The 15,177-nt window shown below is 46.0% G+C and overlaps 1 protein-coding gene across 1 annotated transcript in view; it reads right to left on the bottom strand.

Annotated features, from left to right (window-relative positions):
• The window catches only part of LOC139751628 (glucose dehydrogenase [FAD, quinone]-like), a 212,904-nt gene extending 199,157 nt beyond the window's left edge, over nucleotides 1–13,747 (bottom strand). The window contains 1 exon segment of the mRNA XM_071667248.1: nucleotides 13,456–13,747. The gene's annotated coding sequence lies outside the window, so the exon portion shown is untranslated.
• Between the last annotated feature and the right edge of the window lie 1,430 nt (nucleotides 13,748–15,177).

Genomic DNA, 15,177 nt, shown 5'->3' with positions numbered 1-15,177 from the left:
CTACCAGTGGGGGCTGGTGGGTCGTGAGTTGCTGGTCAGACCCTACCAGTGGGGGCTGGTGGGTCGTGAGTTGCTGGTCAGACCCTACCAGTGGGGGTTGGTGGGTCGTAAGATGCTGGTCAGACCCTACCAGTGGGGGCTGGTGGGTCATGAGTTGCTGGTCAGACCCTACTAGTGGGGGATGGTGGGTCGTGAGTTGCTGGTCAGACCCTACCAATAGGGGCTGGTGGGTCGTAAGATGCTGGTCAGACCCTACCAGTGGGGGCTGGTGGGTCGTGAGTTGCTGGTCAGACCCTACCAGTGGGGGCTGGTGGGTCGTGAGATGCTGGTCAGACCCTACCAGTGGGGGCTGGTGGGTCGTGAGTTGCTGGTCAGACCCTACCAGTGGGGGTTGGTGGGTCGTGAGATGCTGGTCGGACCCTACCAGTGGGGGCTAGTGGGTCGTGAGATGCTGGTCAGACCCTACCAGTGGGGGCTGGTGGGTCGTAAGATGCTGGTCAGACCCTACCAGTGGGGGCTGGTGGGTCGTGAGTTGCTGGTCAGACCCTACCAGTGGGGGCTGGTGGGTCGTAAGATGCTGGTCAGACCCTACCAGTGTTGGTTGGTGGGTCGTGAGATGCTGGTCAGGCCCTACCAGTGGGGCTGGTGGGTCGTGATTTGCTGATCAGACCCTACCAGTGGGGGCTGGTGGGTCTTGAGTTGCTGGTCAGACCCTACCAGTGGGGGCTAGTGGGTCGTAAGATGCTGGTCAGACCCTACTAGTGGGGGCTAGTGGGTCGTGAGTTGCTGGTCAGACCCTACCAGTGGGGGCTGGTGGGTCGTGAGTTGCTGGTCAGACCCTACCAGTGGGGGCTGGTGGGTCGTGAGTTGCTGGTCAGATCCTACCAGTGGGGGCTGGTGGATCGTAAGATGCTGGTCAGACCCTACCAGTGGGGGCTGGTGGGTCATGAGTTGCTGGTCAGACCCTACCAGTGGGGGCTGGTGGGTCGTGAGTTGCTGGTCAGACCCTACCAGTGGGGGCTGGTGGGTCGTGAGTTGCTGGTCAGACCCTACCAGTGGGGGCTAGTGGGTCGTGAGTTGCTGGTCAGACCCTACCAGTGGGGTCTGGTGGGTCGTAAGATGCTGGTCAGACCCTACCAGTGGGGGCTGGTGGGTCGTAAGATGCTGGTCAGACCCTACCAGTGGGGGTTGGTGGGTCGTGAGATGCTGGTCAGACCCTACCAGTGGGGCTGGTGGGTCGTGAGTTGCTGATCAGACCCTACCAGTGGGGGCTGGTGGGTCGTGAGTTGCTTGTCAGACCCTACCAGTGGGGGCTGGTGAGTCGTGTGGAATGCTGGTCAGACCCTACCAGTGGGGGCTGGTGGGTCGTGAGTTGCTGGTCAGACCCTACCAGTGGGGGCTGGTGGGTCGTAAGATGCTAGTCAGACCTTACCAGTGGGGGCTGGTGGGTCGTGAGTTCCTTGTCAGACCCTACCAGTGGGGGCTGGGGGTCGTGAGTTGCTGGTCAGACCCTACCAGTGGGGGCTAGTGGGTCGTGAGTTGCTGGTCAGACCCTACCAGTGGGGGCTGGTGGGTCGTAAGATGCTGGTCAGACCCTACCAGTGGGGGCTGGTGGGTCGTGAGTTGCTGGTCAGACCCTACCAGTGGGGGCTGGTGGGTCGTAAGATGCTGGTCAGACCCTACCAGTGGGGGTTGGTGGGTCGTGAGATGCTGGTCAGACCCTATCAGTGGGGCTGGTGGGTCGTGAGTTGCTGATCAGACCCTACCAGTGGGGGCTGGTGGGTCGTGAGTTGCTGGTCAGACCCTACCAGTGGGGGCTGGTGGGTCGTAAGATGCTGGTCAGACCCTACCAGTGGGGGCTGGTGGGTCGTAAGATGCTGGTCAGACCCTACCAGTGGGGGCTGGTGGGTCGTGAGTTGCTGGTCAGACCCTACCAGTGGGGGCTGGTGGGTCGTGAGTTGCTGGTCAGACCCTACCAGTGGGGGCTGGTGGGTCGTAAGATGCTGGTCAGACCCTACCAGTGGGGGCTGGTGGGTCATGAGTTGCTGGTCAGACCCTACCAGTGGGGGCTGGTGGGTCGTGAGTTGCTGGTCAGACCCTACAAGTAGGGGCTGGTGGGTCGTAAGATGCTGGTCAGACCCTACCAGTGGGAGCTGGTGGGTCGTGAGTTGCTGGTCAGACCCTACCAGTGGGGGTTGGTGGGTCGTGAGATGCTGGTCAGACCCTACCATTGGGGGCTGGTGGGTCGTGAGTTGCTGGTCAGACCCTACCAGTGGGGGTTGGTGGGTCGTGAGATGCTGGTCAGACCCTACCAGTGGGGGCTAGTGGGTCGTGAGTTGCTGGTCAGACCCTACCAGTGGGGGCTGGTGGGTCGTAAGATGCTGGTCAGACCCTACCAGTGGGGGCTGGTGGGTCGTGAGTTGCTGGTCAGACCCTACCAGTGGGGGCTGGTGGGTCGTAAGATGCTGGTCAGACCCTACCAGTGTTGGTTGGTGGGTCGTGAGATGCTGGTCAGGCCCTACCAGTTGGGGGCTGGTGGGTCGTGAGATGCTGGTCAGACCCTACCAGTGGGGGCTAGTGGGTCGTGAGTTGCTGGTCAGACCCTACCAGCATAATTCTTCATCTCAAAGTCTTCCTCTAGAAGACATAATACATCATGCTAATGTCTCCCTTCAAAAGAGATAATGCTCTACGCTAAAGTTTCCGTTCAGAAGACATAATGTTTCTTTGCAACAGACTTTCTAAAGCGAAAATGATAACACTTGAGAGGAAACTTTTTAAGTAAGACAAGCTTCTACTGGTGTAAAGCTAAGTTATGGACTTCTTTTTTTATGTTGGAGGCTCTAGCCACGGACAGAAGTTCACATTAAGGCCGGGCCTTAATTGAAATACAGAGAGGATCAGGTGAGGGGAAAAAGGGGAGACAAGAGAAAGTATTTACGAATTTTAAAGGAAGTGAAAAACCTGTCATTTAAGATGTTCCAGGTCATAGTTATTGTGAAAGACATGAGAAGGTACAGAGAGTTCCAAAGTTTCGACGTGTAAGAAAAGAAACTGTTATCAAAACGGCTCATCCTTGAGTTCAATTGTCGCAGCAGCTTGCCGAGTCTTGCTTGGTCTAGTTAGTGGTTTTTGGTACACAAGCAGCCAGCTCTCGGGAGCAAAAACCAAAGTTATACTTAAAGAAGAGGGAAAGTGAACCAACTTTGCGGCTTAGTCAAGCAGTCAAGTTTTGTAGTTAGCCTGGGGCAGTTTTAAGTCGGACCGCTTTCGACTCAACTCTCTCAAGTAAGGATGCAGAGCTAGAACCACCCCAGATCTGAGAGCAGTACTCCATACAAGGACGGATCAATCCCTTTGTATACACGGAGCAACTGTTCGGAAGAAAAGAAATTACGATATCTAAACAGCTTTCTTAGTTTCTTAGAGGAAGACTTGGCTATTTCCGTACTGTAGGATTTCCAAGACAGACTAGATGTTACATCATTACTATATATGTTCATTAAGTCAGGAGGTGGGATTACAAAACCGTCCAAGGAGCGAGGAAAGTTATGCGGAATTTTCGACAGGCAGATGGGCAGAAAGTAGGTGTTGGAGTTTATTAAACTTAATCAGATTTCGTCTTTCCCACTGAGATTTCCTGTCCAAGTTTGAGATTATTGAGGAAGTTTTGTCGAGACGAGATGCAGATCGAGTGAGAGGAGCAGAATTTAAGGATGTGAATGAATGCAGTGTTGAGTCGTCAGTGTATGAGTATATTTGGTTATTTGCGGAATAAAATAATTCATTGATAAAAATGAGAAAAAGTGTAGGGGAAGTTAGATATGAGGGAGCAAAGAGAGGAAGAGTAGCCAGAAGAGGGGATCTTAGAGATGAAACGCCGATGCCACACCCTGTTAAAAGCTTTGGATATATCAAGGGCAACTACAGAGGATTCCCCAGATCTCTTTGGGATCTTGACCAAATATTAGTAAGGTAGGAAAGAAAGAATATCACCAGTGGATCTCGTCACACGGAAGCCTTACTGGTGATGAGAGAGAAGACTGCGAGACTTAAATGTCTGAGGATATGAGAGTTGAGGAGGGATTCAAAGACTTTGGAAATGGCAGATGTTAAAGCAGAAGGACGATGGTTAGAGGGGTCGGAACGGTCACCCTTCTGGGAGGTACCAGCGCATGCGTCCAAGAAGGGATCTTTTTTTTGAATAATAGAAACATAACAGACCAGCAAGCACAGATGCAAATTCAGAGGCACACTCTTTCAGTACCTGGCAATGGATGCCATCAGGACCTTGCTTGTGTACGTTACCTAAAGTGAACTGATGACGTATGCGTACATCTTGAAATATGCAGAGTAATACTGCAAAGCCGGCTGGAATATTCTTGTATGGAAAATACGGACGGACACTCGCTATACATCTTCGCTGTATGAGAGGTTCCCCAGGACACAGTTTATCTCACAGTAGTACTTATGTTTAAAGTCTCAGACATCATACTTCTGCCCTTATTCATCAGAAAAGGTTCGGAATGATTTTTCACGAGCTAGTTTCAACAAGTGACATTAGCTTTACCAAACTAAAGTCTTCCTTCGTGACATATCTTACTCCAAAGTTGATGTCGCTAATGACCGACTCAGGCGCTCGAGCTGCTGACGGGCTTTGCTCCACCAGAGACGACAAGAGGCCTTTACTTGTCGTTTGTGGTTTGCTTGGTTGCTAATGCTAAGCTACTTATACGTCAATTTCTCTTAAATCTGCCTGGCAAGAAAAGCTTACCTTTTTAGACGTCTTTTTCTGAAAACTTGCCACTTGCCTTTTACATGCAAGATGACGCATTCATCATACGTCCGAGTACAGGTGCGTGATACGTTTTGGGTACGGAGAAATCATAGTTATGATGAGCACTACAGGAGTACAAACTTCTCTGGTATGAGCTACACTTTCAGAAAGAGCTCTCGCTCATACACTTTTAGTTCTATATAACAGTTCGTCATACAGATAATGCAATGCCATTCAATTGTTGAGGATCGTTGAGAAAGGATTGGCTTTCATGTTCTTTGAGAACATGAATGATACAGTACACGGACGACGTGGCCGCCGTAAAAGGCCTCTGATGAATCGTGGGTATCTATCAGGATGAAACCATCAACAGCTGTGCAACCCTCACGTCGACGCACCTCACTGACATCCAGAATGATAGTGATCACTATTTACAATACGTAATCACAAAAACAGATGGGTAGATTTCTCATATATTACGACTGTTTCGAACTTTTCTCTACTTTTTGTATAGGGAAATGCACATTGATATATGATACTGTCTCTGTTTTGAGACAACCTTACTAGTATATAATTAATATACCGTAAACTGATGTGAACGTAGCCTGGGTTGCACCTCACTGCCACTGTTTACATATTGTTCGTATCCATAGCTTACTGGAAGTAATCGTCAATATCTGCATACAGCAAGACTAGACTCAGAGTTCGTGTTAACTATTAAGGATACGATGATAATCACACATGATTTGCAAAATCTCTGGCAGGGGACTCATCATGCGGCATGGAACACTCGGGAGATATTATTCCTCTCTCTTGTCAACAAGGAATCGGGTCCAGCTGTGTGTGTGTGTGTGTGTGTGTGTGTGTGTGTGTGTGTGTGTGTGTGTGTGTGTGTGCGCGAGCGCAGATGCGGAGAGGGGGGGGGATGAACTCTTTAGCACAAACACATGACCCTTAGTATGATGACGCAATCTTTGACCTGACCCTTGAGGGTCAAGGTAACGGCCATGCCGTCGTAACTAACAGTCGTACCGTCGTGCGCCAGGAATCAAGATACAGACACTTAACCATTTGCTGTTCGTCGACGAGGAACGCATATATATTTATTTATTGATATTGCTTTGTCGCTCTCTCCCGCGTTAGCGGGGTAGCGCAAGGAAACAGACGAAAGAATGGCCCAACCCACCCTCATACACATGTATATACATACACGTCCACACACGCAAATATACATACTTATACATCTTAATGTACACATATATATACACACACAGACATATACATATATACACGTGTACATAATTCATACTGTCTTCCTTTATTTATTCCCATCGCCGCCTCGCCACACATGGAATAACAACCCCCTCCCCCGTCATGTGTGCGAGGCAGCGCTAGGAAAAGACAACAAAGGCCCCATTCGTTCACACTCAGTCTCTAGCTGTCATGTAATAATGCACCGAAACCACAGCTCCCTTTCCACATCCAGGCCCCACAAAACTTTCCATGGTTTACCTTAGACGCTTCACATGCCCTGGTTCCATCCATTGACAGCACGTCGCCCCGGTATACCACCTCGTTACATTTCACTCTATTCCTTGCACGCCTTTCACCCTCCTGCATGTTCAGGCCCCGATCACTCATAATCTTTTTCACTCCATCTTTCCACCTTCAATTTGGTCTCCCACTGCTCCTCGCTCCCTCCACCTCTGACACATATATCCTCTTGGTCAATCTTTCCTCACTCATTCTCTCCATGTGATCGAACCATTTCATAACACCCTCTTCTGCTCTCTCAACCACACTCTTTTTATTACCACACATCTGTCTTACCCTAGTATTACTTACTCGATAAAACCAGCTCACACCACATATTGTCCTCAAACATCTCATTTCCAGCACATCCACCCTCCTGCGCACAACTCTAACCATAGCCCACGCCTTGCAACCATACAGCATTGTTGGAACCACTATTCCCTCAAACATATCCATTTTTGCTTTCCGAGATAATGTTCTCGACTTCCATACATTCTTCAAGGCTCCCAGAATTTTCGCCCCCTCCCCCACCCTATAATTCACTTCCGCTTCCATTGTTTCATCCGCTGCCAAATCCACTCTCAGATATCTAAAACACTTTACTTTCTCCAGTTTTTCTCCATTCAAACTTACCTCCCAATTGACTTGACCCTCAACCCTACTGTACCTAATAACCTTGCTCTCATTCACATTTACTCTCAACTTTCTTCTTTCACACACTTTACCAAACTCAGTCACCAGCTTCTGCAGTTTCTCACATGAATCAGCCACCAGCGCTATATCATCAGCGAACAACAACTGACTCACTTCCCAAGCTCTCTCATCCACAACAGACTGCATACTTGCCCCTCTTTCCAAAACTCTTGCATTCACCTCCCTAACAACCCCATCCAGAAACAAATTAAACAACCATGGAGACATCACACACCCCTGCCGCAAACCGACATTCACTGAGATCCGATCATTTTCCTCTCTTCCTACACGTACACATGCCTTACATCCTCGATAAAAACTTTACACTGCTTCTAACAACTTGCCTCCCTCACCATATGTTCTTAATACCTTCCACAGAGCATCTCCATCAACTCTATCATATGCCGCCTCCAGATACATAAATGCTACATACAAATCCATTTGCTTTTCTAAGTATTTCTCACATACATTCTTCAAAGCAAACACCTGATCCACACATCCTCTACCACTTCTGAAACCACACTGCTCTTCCCCAATCTGATGCTTTGTACATGCCTTCACCCTCTCAGTCAATACCCTCCCATATAATTTACCAGGAATACTCAACAAACTTATACCTCTGTAATTTGAACACTCACTCTTATCCCCTTTGTCTTTGTACACTGGCACTGTGCAAGCATTCCGCCAATCCTCAGGCACATCACCCTGAATCATACATACATTTGATAACCTTACCAACCAGTCAATAATACAGTCACCCCTTTTTTAATAAATTCCACTGCAATACCATCCAAACCTGCTGCCTTGCCGGCTTTCATCTTCCGCAAAGCTTTTGATTCCTCTTCTCTGTATACCAAATCATTTTCCCTAACCCTCTCACTTTGCACACCACCTCGACCAAAACACCCTATATCTGTCACCCTATCATCAAACACATTCAACAAACCTTCAAAATACTCACTCCATCTCCTTCTCACATCACCACTACTTGTTATCACCTCCCCATTAGCCCCCTTCACTGAAGTTCCCATTTGCTCCCTTGACTTACGCACTTTATTTACCTCCTTCCAAAACATCTTTTTATTCTCCCTAAAATTTAATGATAATCTCTCACCTCAACTCTCATTTGCCCTCTTTTTCACCTCTTGCACCTTTCTCTTGACCTCCTGCCTCTTTATTTTTTACATCTCCCACTCATTTGCATTTTTTCCCTGCAAAAGTCGTCCAAATGCCTCTCTCTTCTCTTTCACTTATAATCTTACTTCTTCATCCCACCACTCACTACGCTTTCTAATCAACCCACCTCCCACTCTTCTCATGCCACAAGCATCTTTTGCGCAAGCCATCACTGCTTCCCTAAATACATCCCATTCCTCCCCCACTCCCCTTACCTTCTTTGCTCTCACCTTTTTCCATTCTGTACTCAGTCTCTCCTGGTACTTTCTAACACAAGTCTCCTTCCCAAGCTCACTTACTCTCACCACTCTCTTCACCCCAAGATTCTCTCTTCTTTTCTGAAAACCCCTACAAATCTTCACCTTCACCTCCACAAGATCAAGATCAGACATCCCTCCAGTTGCACCTCTCAGCATATTAACATCCAAATGTCTCTCTTTGGCGCGCCTATCAATTAACACGTAATCCAATAACGCTCTCTGGCCATCTCTCCGACTTACATACTTATACTTATGTATATCTCGCTTTTTAAACCAGGTATTCCCAATCACCAGTCCTTTTTCAGCACATAAATGTACAAGCTCTTCACCATTTCCATTTACAACACTGAACACCCCATGTACACCAATTATTCCCTCAACTGCCACATTACTCACCTTTGCATTCAAATCACCAATCACTATAACCCGGTACTGTGTATCAAAACCACTATCACTCTCATTCAGCTGCTCCCAAAACACTTGCCTCTCATGATCTTTCTTCTCATGCCCAGGTGCATATGCACCAATAATCACCCATCTCTCTCCATCAACTTTCAGTTTTACCCATATTAATCTAGAATTTACTTTCTTACACTCTATCACATACTCCCACAACTCCTGATTCAGGAGTAGTGCTACTCCTTCCCTTGCTCTTGTCCTCTCACTAACCCCTGACTTTACTCCCAAGACATTCCCAAACCACTCTTCCCCTTTACCCTTGAGCTTCGTTTCACTCAGAGCCACTCATCTTGGTTACATCCACACACATTTAGACACCCCAATCTGAGCCTTCGAGGTGGATGAGCACTCCCCGTGTGACTCCTTCTTCTGTTTCCCCCTTTAGAAAGTTAAAATACAAGGATTGGAGGGTTTCTGGGCCCCCGTTCCCGTCCCCTTTAGTCGCCTTCTACGACACGTGAGGAATGCGTGGGAAGTATTCATTCTCCCCTATCCCCAGGGATATATATATATATATATATATATATATATATATATATATATATATATATATATATATATATATATATATATATATATATATATATATATATATATATGTATATATATATATATATATATATATATATATATATATATATATATATATATATATATATATATATATATATATATATTTTTTTTTTTTTATTTTTCATACGATTCGCCACTTCCCGCATTTGCGAGGTAGCGTTAAGAACAGAGGACTGGGCCTTAGAGGGAAAATCCTCACCTGGCCCCCTTCTCTGTTCCTTCTTTTGGAAAATTAAGAAAAAAAAAAAAAAAAAAAACGAGAGGGGAGGATTTCCAGCCACCCGCTCCCTCCCCTTTTAGTCGCCTTCTACGACACGCAGGGAATACGTGGGAAGTATTCTTTCTCCCCTATCCCCAGGGATAATATATATATATATATATATATATATATATATATATATATATATATATATATATATATATATATATATATATATATGTTGAGATGTGCGTTTGTGGAAGTGTATGTATATACATGTGTATGTGGGTGTGTTGGGCCATTTTTTCGTCTTTTTCCTTGCGCTACCTCGCTAACGCGGGAAGAGCGACAAAGTATGATAGATAATTATATATATATATATATATATATATATATATATATATATATATATATATATATATATATATATATATTTTTTTTTTTTTTTTTCTTTTCTTTCAAAGTATTCGCCATTTCCCGCGTTAGCAAGGTAGCGTTAAGAGCAGAGGACTGGGCCTCTGAGGGAATATTCTCACCTGGCCCCCTTCTCTGTTCCCTCTTTTTGAAAATTAAAAAAAAAACAAGAGGGGAGGATTTCCAGCCCCCCGCTCCTTCCCCTTTTAGTCGCCTTCTACGACACGCAGGGAATACGTGGGAAGTATTCTTTCTCCCCTATCCCCAGGGATAATATATATATATATACATATATATATATATATATATATATATATATATATATATATATATATATATATATATATATATATATATATATATATAATATATAATATATATATCGTTAAATATCCTGGAAGTAATCTTTAACTATACTGTTCTTCTTTCAGTCCTTATTTTCTGGAGGCTGTCTGTAATGAGCCTGTGTAAATATCTGTTGCTCTCAACGTTTGCTCATCCATCATGAGATCTTCAGGTAGAAATCATGTTTGTATGATAAGATTGAGACGCACAGAGAGTCGGAAGGATGGGGAGGGAGAACATTGGGAGAGAGCCGGTGGAAAACCCATATTACCCCATCATATGGCAGAAGACAAACGAAGGAAGAAGTTTGGAAAATAGGTAGAACTCGATCTACCGTGCGGCGTGGTGTTAATTTTGGGAAAGTTGGAGGAGAGAGCAGAGTGGACCTTCGTTGTCCTCATACTGATGCTAGTCACTTCTCACCTTGACCAAAATTTCTATTGTTAATTATATTGATACTAGTTCTTCAGTACATATTGACACTAGTTCCTTTGTATATAATGACACTAATTCCTCTGTATATACTGACTCTAGTTCCTCTGTGAATACTGACACTAGTCCCTCTGTATATATTGACATTAGTGCTGTATATATTGACACGAATTTCCCTGTATATATTGACACTTGTTGTGAAGTATACATTGATTCCAGTTCCTATGTATGCAAACATTTGCTTTGGTGATAGGGAAAGTTTAGAAATTTGACGACAGCGGGTTCGGACAGACTGGGTCTAGGTGGTTTATTGTTGGTCTATCAATAATGTTGTTCGGGGTGATCTTACCTCAAGTGATAACTGAAGAATCTCTTCCAAGAGTCATGATCCATTCAACCAGTCTATCAGCAAAGGACCGCCAGCATAACACGTATTTAATGTTGGGATATTGGTTCTCTGGTGAAGGTCAGCAGTACTGACCAACTGAGACCATCTCGTATTGTACTCCTGTATTCACCACAAAGCTTTATTTCGAAGCTTCTACAGAGTCTGAGTGTTGGTTTTAGTAGTGAGTTGGAACTTAATAGAGGTGCATTTTTTTTTCCGTTACCCCGATCTTGCAATAGTCACCTTGGGCTGAATGTGGCTGGTTAACCTGAGTTCAGCATCACAGTTTAAGCTATGTGTTTGAGAGGACGGCGGGGGTGAGGGAAAAGCGGTGTGCATGTGACTTGGCAATCATATTCTACACCACATCCGTTAAGCGCAACGAAAGAGGTTAAGCGAGAAATAATGGCGTTCTCGACCTCATTTCCCAAACGAGATGTGATCACTCCTCCTCACATGAACTTGCCTATTAAGGAGGGTGCAGAGTTGGCAAGTTGACCAACGTCGCCTCCATACTGTCATGTTACGGGGTCGGCGTGTATGGGGTCAGGATGATCCCGGAACCTTGAGGTACGCTAGCAGTGAAGGTGAAGTAACCTGCCGAGTGAGAGGTCTCAATGCGCATCGTACGGTCACTTTACTGCGTAACAGTTTTGGTGTGGGACGGATTATATTGGGTGCTTAAAATGTATTTCAAGCCATCGCACAGCGGCCGTGATGAAAGGCCTTCTCATTGTCTTTTGTTAGGAAGGCAGTCTTCATCGTGTGTGTCTGGTGTGGCGTAATTCGTGGATATGCTGAGTTCATTGTGGGCGGAGTGGTGTTGAAAGTCGGGGTGTTCGTGTGATCATGTGGTCTCTGTGTGTCAGGTGCTGTGTGTCTGGTGTGGCGTAATTCGTGGATATGCTGAGTTCATTGTGGGCGGAGTGGTGTTGAAAGTCGGGGTGTTCGTGTGATCATGTGGTCTATGTGTGTCAGGTGCTGTGTGTCTGTAGGAGATGATCTTTACAAATGTTTTACCGATTGATTCATGAAAGCTGATGGTTCCTAGAGGCTACAGGGGAGAGGTTTGTTGTTGGATCTATTTGATTTGCGGGTCATGATTACGTCCTCCACACATTTGATTTCAGTGAAATGGTCAGTTTTGGAGTGAAGGGTTCCCGGGGAAACTGGGTTCAGTGCGGGGGGTTGGGTGAGGGGACGTGACACGCAATGACCAGGAGATAACTGGGGTGATGAGTTGGAAAGAGTGACCACCGGTGATTGGTTGGTTGTGTGGGCTTTAGACCTATCAACTGCCGGGGGTTTTAAAGATAATTCCAAGACCACATACACTCTCACTATGCATGTGGCACTATGGAGGAGGAGGAGGAGGAGGAGGTGCTGGTGGGAGGAGGTGTTACCATGTACAGTGCAGTCTTCGGGGGTCTCCACCCTAGCAGGGGATGGACGAAGTTGAGGACAGTGAAGCTTGAGTCAGGCGGAGCGTCTGCGGTGAGCAGATTGTATGTCAGCCGTTATGAAACTTGATAATAGGCATCCGCTCATATTAACCTGGCAGATAAGGAGATCGGGGTGTGGGGGGAATAGGGTGAGGGTGGGGGTAGGGAATAGGGGAGTAGTCTGGCTGGTGGCAGCTGCCACGTAGGGATTTTTTTTCAGCCTGAGCTAGTGGTCGGTCTAGGGGACGGGCTGGGAGGTGGGGTGGGGTGGGGGGGGGGGGGGGGGGGGTTCTCCGGGCCTCGCACCACAATAATAAAATCCTTCGAAGCACCGCCGTCTTGTTGATGAACATAATGTGCAATATTGTTGGTGACTCAGTGGCTCAGGTGTGTTCTCTGGCGTACGTACTGACGCAGCAAGTTTTCCTACATGTATTTTCAATACTAGTTTGTGCTTCAATGTCCCACTTCACATGAGTTACAGTACTTACCTCAATCATTTTACTCAAAATTGATTTTCCACTCCACACCAAGCTAGGCTTTCTGTGTATTGCAATATGTTAACGTGACGTCAGTATTTTCTTTGAATGTCTAGGCTATAAAGTATTTTGAGATCTCTGGACATGCTAGCCTTTAACTGTATTGTCTTATTATTTTTGGTAAAATTTTCAACACATTTCAGATCATCATGTAAACCCATCTGTTTGCACAACTTCTAGATAACTAGGTATGAAAATCTGGTTCAAAATCAATAAAATTCCTACCTCTTACAGGAGGAGGCTTTCAACTCGTGGTAGATTTTCACAATAACCAAACGTTGCTAAATTTCCTTCCTTATACAAAAGCCAGATGAATGACACATAATGAAGTTCAAACCGAAGTGAAACAGTCAGCTTACACGACGCACTTAACAGGTAACTGAATCTGACTCCATCTTCAGAAAGTGTCGGTGAGGAGTGGAGCGGTGGGCGGGCACAGGCTTGGCACACGTATCAAATCAAACTCGTCTGCGTTTGGAGAGGTTTGCAACTGGTGCTGGGTGAGCCTCAACATGCACGGGGACTGACCATCTGACTGTGATGCACCACCCTTGGCCTAATTATGTATGTACCACTTTCACATCTGCGCACAAAAGGAAAAGGTTGGGAGAAAATATTTCTGTGAACGTACCAAAATATGTCATTGAACTTAACAGTAATATTTCATTTTCAGAATTAGTGACTCCAATCAGTGTGGAGCGTAACAAGTTGATCAAGTAAAAAATTGTGTTCATGAAAATATAACTTCATCCAAAAATGCTAATATTATCAATCCTAATGTCGTCCACGTGCTATCGTCTCCAGTTCAAATGACTAATACAGTTGTAAAGTAACTAGCAGACTAAATGATGTCATGAATTTTCTTTCTACACACCCTCCTCTGTAGAAAGTGAATAGCAGTTCGAACCCAAAGTGGACACCATAAGTCTTCGTTGATCTCGTTTACACTGTAGTCAGCCGTCCAGTTCCAATGTATTCTTTGTGAAAGGTGTAAACTCACACCTCTCATACCTATGATCTTTTACGGGTAACGGTGGTGACGGGTAACGGGTGGTGACGGGTAACGGGTGGTGACGGGTGGTGACGGGTGGCGGTTGGTGACGGGTAGCGGGTGGTGACGGGTGGCGGGTGGTGACGGGTGGCGGGTGGTGACGGGTGGCGGTTGGTGACGGGTAGTGAGTGGTAACGGGTAACGGGTGGTGACGGGTAGCGGTTGGTGACGGGTGGCGGGTGGTGACGGGTAGCGGGTGGTGACGGGTAACGGGTGGTGACGGGTAGCGGGTGGTGACGGGTAACTACAGCCACAGGTACTCTCGACTCCCCTGCTAGACATACCGTTTGCTATGTCACTGTCATACCTTACGCGCGAGAGACGTAAGACTCATGAAAAAAAGAAGACAGCACAAACCTAGACCAAATTAGAAAACAAAATGATTTAATTACATTACGGTTTTTGCACGTCGCCTCTTTGTAATGCCAGATATATATACTAAGCACGTGTGTTTCACAAACGTAGACAGAATATTGAAGAAAATCACTCGTGAAAAAAGTTAGCTATGATGTCCGGTTTGTCCTATCACACGACAATTCTCTGCCACACTCAGGTCTCGAGAAATAAGGTTAGGGACATCACCAGAGATGATGTTAGACAACCTAGTTTCTGACGTTCCAAACTAAGTAAGATTCAACACCTGATCCAGTATCCAAAGAGTGTCTCGCTCCTGACTTGATTCCAGCTGTAGACGAGGATCTCGTCAGTTATGTTGTGGTTGTGGCAGTTCAAGTTTCGGTGTCAGGTTATGTACAAGATCAGGTACAACTTTACGTACAACGTTAGGTACAAGTGGCCATCGGTGGAACATTTGAAGTACCTTTCGATATTGCCTGATTTATAAAGTGATGGTCAACACAAAAGTTGTGAATAAAAGAATCATAGATTTTAGAAAT

The sequence above is a fragment of the Panulirus ornatus genome, chromosome 11 (genome assembly GCF_036320965.1).
Source record: "Panulirus ornatus isolate Po-2019 chromosome 11, ASM3632096v1, whole genome shotgun sequence".
NCBI classification, from domain to species: domain Eukaryota; kingdom Metazoa; phylum Arthropoda; class Malacostraca; order Decapoda; family Palinuridae; genus Panulirus; species Panulirus ornatus.
Note: the sequence above shows the minus strand (reverse complement) of the source record. Positions and strands in the feature narration are given on the sequence as shown.